Source organism: Cryptomeria japonica, chromosome 5 (assembly GCF_030272615.1).
Source record: "Cryptomeria japonica chromosome 5, Sugi_1.0, whole genome shotgun sequence".
Taxonomy (NCBI): domain Eukaryota; kingdom Viridiplantae; phylum Streptophyta; class Pinopsida; order Cupressales; family Cupressaceae; genus Cryptomeria; species Cryptomeria japonica.
In genome coordinates, this window is record NC_081409.1 from 161,030,240 (window position 1) to 161,039,554 (window position 9,315).

General features: G+C 32.0%; 1 pseudogene; it reads right to left on the reverse strand.

Moving 5' to 3' along the window:
- Positions 1 to 6,909: 6,909 nt before the first annotated feature.
- On the reverse strand, positions 6,910 to 7,958 carry LOC131876316 (uncharacterized; annotated as a pseudogene).
- Positions 7,959 to 9,315: the final 1,357 nt, after the last annotated feature.

Consider the following 9,315-nt stretch of genomic DNA (forward strand, 5'->3'; position numbering starts at 1 on the left):
TATGTTGCCTGTCATTGTAGTAGGTGCCTTTGCAAAAAGTACTTACATTTATCTCTTTCTATAAGACAGTGGAATCTCCAAAAATAAATGTTTGGACATGTATAACTTTTATTCAATTAGACATCCAGAAAGACACACCAACCATAGATATTGCTCCATCTAGTAGATACAAAAGATCCAAGGTAGAACTACTACATAAAGGGGGTTCGAAGACAATATTTGAGTAAATTGTCTTAACTTGAGACAAAATAAAACTTGTGTATTATCTTAAATATTATCTTTAAGTGAGTTGCTTAAATTATTGTCTTAAAAAATTATCTTTATAAATAAAATAAAACATATTGTCTCTATAGAGACATATATGTGGGTTTAATCCCATTTATTGTCTTTCTTAAAATGATAAAAATATTTTCACTAACGAGAACACCACTTTTGTCTCTGAAGAGATGATATTAAATAATGAACTTTTAAACATAACTCACTATTTAGATAAATCATTATTGTTAAATATAAACTACAATATCATTGATTAATTCATGTTAGGGCATGCTGTAATTGAACCACCATTCACCTACTTGCAAAGCAGGTGCTCTTCCATTGAGCTAGCACCCTTTAAAGAATAATTTTACCATTCAGAATCTTGGGTCTCAAAACACCCTTTGGTTTAGTAGTGAGTTTTAAGTTTGATTAATGGTTGAGAACATGTGAAAATTGCCAGCCATTTTGTGTTTTTATGTTGAACAATTTTTGTTGGATTGTTGAATTGTGAAAAGGTTAGACGGTAGATTCTAGTGTTGCTGATTTTATTTCCTCAGTTCTCATAATTACATTGATTATACATCTTAAAGAACATTTGAACAATCCCAATCTTTTGCAGAGTCAATGAATGTTAACTAGCTTTCTTAAGCTCACCATGTGTATAGTTGCTTCATAATATGCACTTTCCACTTCTTTAATTTCCACCATTCCCAAGATTTGTGTTGTTCTAGATCGGTTGGTTTCCCTTCCAAAGGAAACAATATTTCTAGCATAGCTAAAAACAGAACCATCCAAGAACTAAAGATGTTGGGATAAAAGAGTTGCTTGGGCATCTCTAACTGCATGGCCACATCACTACATAAATTCAAATCTAAAATTGCATAAAGCAATAAAATGCACAGTAAAAAATAATTTAAGTAATTTAATGTACATTTTGAATGCAAAAGCATGCATATGTATATAGATGACCAAAATATTTTACAAATAAGATTGATAAGCTTTGCTATCCAATGCAGGATTTGAAACTTGAACAAGGCAATTGAAAATATTAAGTAGAGGAGGAAATACCTCATCAATGATAAGATAGATAGGAGTTCACTCATTCTCAAACTTGAACCTTGACCTACACACATCAAATAAATAAGTTAAGTCACATCGACACTAATAGTTTAAATAGCGAGAAAAATATTAGTCAAATATTAACCTAAAGAAGAAGCCAAACACCCAAAAACAAATAATTGCTCATCCTTCCTTAAAATAATTCTTAGTACATATGAAGAAGCATATACTTGTTGATCTTAAAAATTATATTTGACCTGAGGAAGAAGGCTAGGTCATTGCTCTAGATAATATGTATTTATCATAGTTTTATGGAATTCTCGAAACTGTGCTCTATACACACAAACAAGATATGCAAATCAGTTGTATTAGAACCCTTAAAAATGACCAAATAAGATATTTGCATCTACAACTTCTAATGTTGATGTAAAAATAAATATAAGACCAAAAGGAAATTAGCAGAAAATCTAAAAAACTGTGTACGCGTATATGCGTAATACGGAGTAGAAAAATAAATCCTGTGATTTTGACATCACTCAAGGAAAAGTGTAGTAAAAATTTAAATTTAAATTATACATTTACAAAATAGGCATATCTACAACATAAGCAAATCAAATTAGAAAATCCAAAAACAACACAAATGTTTGTAAGACAAAAAAGAAAGAGTCCAATGAGTTTGGCATCACTAGGATCAAAAAACTATAATTAATGCACAAAATTATATGTTTACAAAATAGGCATATCTACAACCATAATAAAATCATATTAGAAAATTCAAAAACAACACAAATGTTTGTGAGACAAAAAAGAAAGAGTCCAATGAGTTTGGCATCACTAGGATCAAAAACCTATAATTAATACACAAAATGAAGTAATTTGTTTGGAAAATAGGTGTAAGTCAAACCTTGAGCAAATTAGATGAGGAAAAATAGAAATAGTAGAAATAATTTTAACTCAAATTATAAAAAAATCACAACTGTGGTATCACTCAAAACAATAAGCAGTAAAGCATGCATAAGATAACATAATATGTTTACAAAATAGGTATGTGGGCATTCGTTGAAGTCATGATTTTGAGTTATGAAATAAAACATTTCAAATTATGTACTTTGATGCATAGAAAAATAGAGTATGCATCGATAGGAACAAAGACAACATCTTGAATAATCCCCCTTAGGGGCACTCAAGAGTGCCCTAGCCCCAATCTATAGCGGGGGATAATTCTGACCAATTTGCATGTGAAAATACTGAACAACTAAGAAATGAATTTCTCTTTGTTAAATTGACATAAGAACATGGATTTGAGCTAATTAAATAGCCAAGTTCTACAAAAAGAAGATTCATAAACATATTTGTAGGAAAAAATAAATCAAGATAAACAAGTGATATAATTTCTAGGAAAAATTAAACCATGATAAACAAGTGAAAGAAAGATAAGTAAGTAATTGCAAGAATAATCCATAGCTAAAAATTTTGACTGATAAAATGTGTACTAACTACATACCTCAACAAAGGAGGAACATAGGCTATGAATTGAAGTAGATTTTCTCCAACTATTGTCTTATTGGTTGGTGATATCTTCTACTGTTCTCCTGCCATCATGTTGCTCAACTTTAGAAAATCATAGATGCAAATAAGTTTAAATAAAACATAAATATGGGATATAGATGCACCAGATTCATGAGGTGCCCAGTTTTTGCCTATAGGGTTCTTGAAGTGGATGCTTGCAACCTGGGGTGCTGCTAAATCACAACTCACACTAACAATAATTTGTAGAAGCTTGACAAGATGTTGATGTATGTACTGATACTGTAACACAAACATAAGCATCATAAAAATTTAGTTGAATAACACATAAAGCATGAATAGAAAGAAAAGACATCTTACATCAAAGATGTCTATATATCTTACAAGCAAAAGAAGCCTAATAACAAACCAAAAAACTATTTCATTATATTCAATTCCATAGCTGCCATTGAAATAGATGGAGAACACCAAACAATACTCAAAACTAGACAACTAGATTATGTAATATGCTTCATATTCAAAGCATGTTGTTAACGTACAATATTCCTTCCATAAAAAAAAATTAACATTCTAAATCAAAATATTTTTTGATACATGTCTAGTGTAAGCTAATGTTCCATTTTTAATCTAGTCAAGACAATCCTCTACATTCTAGAAAATATTTATTAGCCCTTGCTAATAAAAGAAAATGCTCTAATACCAATTTTACTATTTACATATTAATATGTTATGGTTCATGCGCTCTAGTATAAACCATAGGTGTTGCATTTATTCGAATTACCAAATCTTTGTTTGTTCATATGAATTGCAGCAACTACACATTGGCTCATCCTATAAAAAGAAACATAGTGTTAGCATATACAATATTATAAAGTATTGTGTGTAGTCCTGAATGTTAGTTTTAGTGACCAGATTTAAGTAAACTGAGAAATTAACTTAAATGTAAACACACAAGAGACACAAAACACAATATACCTTAGGAAAACCTCCCTCTTGGAGGAAAAACCCAACATCAAAGATCCAGATCAAAACCATTTAGTATGAGCAAATTACAATTACAATAAGGATCAAATCACTTATCTGATAAAACTCCCAATCTAGGGTAGTGCTTTGTCAATATGAATTCCTTTATGTGCAAACCCTAATCTGAAGATGCACAGGCAAGGTTTCGGCTATAAGGTAGTTGATTGTCATAGCTTGATATCACCCAACAAATCTGCCAATAAGTTTGCTACCTGAAGATGCAAAGATCCAAACTAGAATGGAGCTTGACATGCACAATATTGAGTACATATGTGAAGGAGATCTACAACCTAGTCTGGCATACAAATTTGCCCAGCAGTTATGAAGCAATTCATTGATTTTGTGAAGACTAATTTGCTGAAGAAGAGAAGAGAGGATATTTGCTAGGGAAAAATATTTGATTGCTAGGAATGATTGATTGAATGTATATATCTGATTTCCATGATTGAGTCTTGTTAAATACAAGACTTAATCCTCTTACATAGGTCTTCCTAGCCTCATTAGGCCAACTCTTCATATTATTTTCCTTTTTGACAAGTTTGACGCCCAAATCAAGTTACTTTTTCCAATTGGGCCCAACCCAATAATTTGATTACAAGTTATATAAATAATTGTATGTCACATGTTTCATTTGGAGTTGAACTCAATTAAAAGTTACATTATGAGTCTCCCTTACATTTAACTTAAGCACAAGTTACATATATTGCCCAAACCTTTTTTTCTTTTGAAGGCCTTATAGACCCTTGCAATCAATCATGTAGAATCTTCATCAATCTTCTTGATAGTTCAAGTGAGATTTTTCTTTGTGGATCGAGGCCTCATTAACTTTTGTAGGGGGTTTTGATGGGAAAAAGTCATATAGGGACATTTATTGAATAAAAATTAGAAAAAAAAGTTGACCATGAACATAATGAAAAAAATGGAGGAAAAAATGTGAGAACAAAATAGAAGAGAAAGATGATGCACTTGAGTGGAAAATGCCAATGAGTTGACTATGAGGAGTTCAGGATCCCAACAAGAATCATTGATAAACATGCAAGAAAGATGGATGGTAAAAAATCTAGACTTTGCACAAGGTGTGCGGGATCCTACTAGTCCTATCTTTGCATCACTTGACTTTACAACCAGTGAATCAATACAAAAAATATAATGGCATTGCAAAGGAGTACGGGATCAGAAATCCATTGCATTAATCAACTAGACAAACAAGGTATGAGTGGAGTGAAAGCTAGAGAGGCCCGTTTGAAATCTATTCTAATACCAAATTTTGGAGAATTAAAAAAACATCAAATCTACAAATAGGTAATCATTCATCAAAAATCACTCAAACTATTATATTGCAATGTCTTATAGATCATTTCAACCATCTAACTACCCATGTACACATAGCAACTAACAACTAATCCCTTTATCTTTATCAAAAACTAACAACTAATCCTATGTTTAGCACTACTTTCTAACAATAACACATTGCAAGACTTCATGAGCATCACATGAAGCCTTTATGTGAGATTGTATGAGAGGGTTTTACACATAAGGCATGATCTTTTCATTCAACATTCATCATTTGTTTAGCCTCTATCGTTGCAAGGGAACACATTCTATCCCATCATTGCCATTGTAGAAGTGGGAACACTAACATGAAAATTGAGATGGGAAATCCCTTATATGGCACAATCACTTTTTCCCATTTTTTATGTAGATATAAATCCTACAACAAAGAAGTTATAGATGACAAAGAATACATCAACATACATTCTCAATCTTTGAATTGACAAAATTGATAAGACTATGGTTCCTAGCTTCCTTGTCTTGCTAGTTTGACCCATTTTTGGGAGATAGGTGTGCAAAGCTTCTTGATTCTATTTTTGATCATCTCTCGATCCTTCATCACCTTTAGATATGGACACCTAATGCTTCTATCTAGCATAGTCAACTTTAGATTTTAGTATCAGGTTCTTTTTTGTGTCCTCACTCCAAAACTACCTTATTGTTTCTATGTTTTATGCTACACTAGCTATTTTCTATTAGATCTAGTAAATTCATCTTTACTAACCTAGTTCATCTTTGCACACTTCGCTATCTCAATCTTTTGTAATATTGGAATAGAATCCTAGTGCTTAGCTCTTTTTTAGGACAATAGTTAGGCCTATTCATGTTCCAATATTATGAAAGGAATGGAGATATTTATATTTTATTGATTATTCTAAGTATTACTTACCCTCTTTTAAGCTAGATGACAAGTTGACAAATTTCATCATTTGCAACTTGCCATTTCTCCTTTTCATCTGTAGTAACATATTGAGGACACTATTGAAGAGAAAGGTGTTATCATTGGTTGGGAGCCCCTCGATGATACCAATCTCATTGGTGTATGGGGTTTTAATATTGATGATTAAGATTCATCTAATAATAGTGCAACAATTGTTTCTTAACATTATTATTTTTATCTTTGTTCTAAACTTTGTCCCACTAGACTTTTGTGGGTATGCCTTTTTACCACCATAATTTTTATGTGAATATTGCACTAATTTTATTGTAACCTAAAGAAAAGTAGGAATATTAATTAAAAAAAAATTGCATGATCACATATTTCCCTTTGTAAAATTCTTTGATAACAATAGACTTTGATTTACCATAGATAGAGACACAACTTTCCTTCCTAAAATTCTAAATAGTCATCTTGTCGAAAGAAAAACCTCATCTTTCTTTTCTATGAATTTATAACAATAGTTTCCTATAAGAATTATAAACATGGCGTTGAAGAAAAGATGTTTATATTTAGGGACTGTGTCATGTAATTTGTTGTCTATGTTAATAGTAGTTTTGGTACAGTCAAGCTCATTCTACAGATAGGAATATATGAACAAATCTATCTATGCATCATAAGAAACAAGAAAATTAATATAACACAAATTTAATAAGTTTGATGCACTACAAATAATATTTCAATAATATGATAATATTATAATTAACTGAAAATATTATAATTTAACAAGTCATTAGTACACCAAATATAAAGATTCATGCTAGCCTTGTCAATTGATCTTTCAAATAATGCATAGATATTGAATGCCTCATTAGATCTTAAGCATCGTAATTGCCTACATATATCATAGTAATATTTGATAGCTACAATGGCCAAACATGGTACCAAATAGACCCAAAACTATACCAATACAACCTATAACAAGGGAAAACTAAAAAAAAAACCACTCTCCATGGTATTTTAATGTGGGTACGAATATATTATTCCCGTTTGCGGCTCGTTTATTTGACATAGCTAGTTATAACAGGTAGATGATAAAAGCAGAGCATATTGATCTCTAAGCAGGAGAAGCATACCTGGCCTTGTAATCACTCCAAAGCTGATCAACAGATTTACCAGTGAGGTCATTAAAGAATCCCACGTTCCATCCAGAAGCCAATTTAGCGTTGAGCTTGGCAACAAATCCAGAGCTAACACTATCACAATACTGCAAGAAATAGGCAGTAACATCATAACACTGGTCCCATTTGTCTCCACCACCGGGCTTCACCCATTGAGGAGAAGACAGAGCGGCAGTGAGGCGAACATAGTCTGCAACGCCCTCAATGAGCCCACTCGGAGCATTGCCTTGCCCGTTCCACTGCCACACGTGCGTCATTTCGTGGTACAAAACTCCTCGAATTGCCGTCTTGAGGTCGCCTTGGAAGTTCCCACATAATCTGCACTCAGGTGAATTTGGTCTCCACTTGTATACGCAATGCCGTCCATGCTTTCGACGATGAGAGTAACCTTGTCCACATTCTTCCTATCTGCAGCCGATTGCTGTTGGAAAGTGTCCCAGATGAATTTAGTGGAAGAGTTCATAATTTCAAGGGCTCCACTCTGGCCGATCTCTTGATCAAATCTGTTGCCACCGGTGGTTCCCTGGGCATTAATAGAGAATTCAAAATCCACAGCTTCAGTAGGTTGGCCCAGTAATATCGCCGCCAGGGCTATCAACCCCAGCACTACAACAGAGTGACTGCCCATTCTCACTCCAAGATTTTCTTCCACAACCACAAGTTATCAGAAGGCAGCTTATTTTTGTTATCGAAAATAGGAGGAAGTGGCGTGGATTATATAGAGCTTTTTGGATTATACCGTGAGATTATAGAGTGAGACATAGAGATAGAAAGGGGGCAACAATAAGAGAGGGGGAGATAGAAAGATAAATATATAGGAAGCGATATGTGAAGAGGTAGAGAGTGATAGAGAGGGAGAGAGTGGGAGAGATGAAGGAAGAAGAGTGTATAAGAACTAGAGATAGAGATAGAGATAGAGATAGAGATAGAGATAGAGAGGGAGAGGGAGAGGATGAAATAGGGATTATGTGTCTATGTGAGTGAGAGAGATATAGAGATAGAGATAAGGAGGGAGAAATATGGAATGCGTGTGAGTGAAAGAGATAGAGATAGAGATAGAGATAGAGATAGAGAGGGAGAGGGAGAGGATGAAATAGGGATTATGTGTCTATGTGAGTGAGAGAGATATAGAGATAGAGATAAGGAGGGAGAAATATGGAATGCGTGTGAGTGAAAGAGATAGAGAGATATATATAGCGAGAGGAAAATATATTTAAATAGATGAAGTGAGGGATAGAGGGAGAAAGAGGATACAGAGGTAGATATATATAAAAAGAGGGAGTGAGAGGGAGAGAGGGAGAGATACATAGATAGATACAATGGGAAGGATAGAGGGGGAAAAGAGAGATGTGGGAATCTTTGAGGTAAAGAGATATACATAGCCTCGAGACAATCTAAATGAAGATAATAATCAAATGACATGTTACCCTTAGCATAACTCTCCAAGGACACAACTATCCATAAATTATTGACATGAAATGAATAATCAATAGTTAGTTGCTTTCTCATTCTCTCTTGTTCTAAACATTTAATTTAGGTTTTAAGTTGGAATTAATTTTATTATATATATTAAAATAAATTTTAAATATTTAATTACTCTAAAAAATAAAATTTTAATAAGATGAAAATAAAAATTAGATTAATTCTAATATATAATTATTATTTGTAATTCCATTAGAAAATAAAAATAATCAAAATTTAACTTAATAAATGAATAATCTTGAAAAAAGAAGTATAAGAATTAAAATAATTTGTTTTTTTAAAAGAAAGAATATCTAATAAAAGAAGGTAACATTATAAATATTCTCATCAAAGAGAATAGAAAATAGTAATAAAATAAATATTATAATTTAAAATATGATTATTCTACAATAACTAACATTTTGATAAGACAAATAATTATAAATTAAATTAATTTTCATAATTTTTAATTGTAATTTGTAATTTCACAAAAGACATAAACAATTAAAATAGATTTTACACTATAAAAATAAATCAATAAAAGTGAAAATGAATATAAGCTAATTAGTTTTTTTAATATTTTTTTCTTTGTAAAAA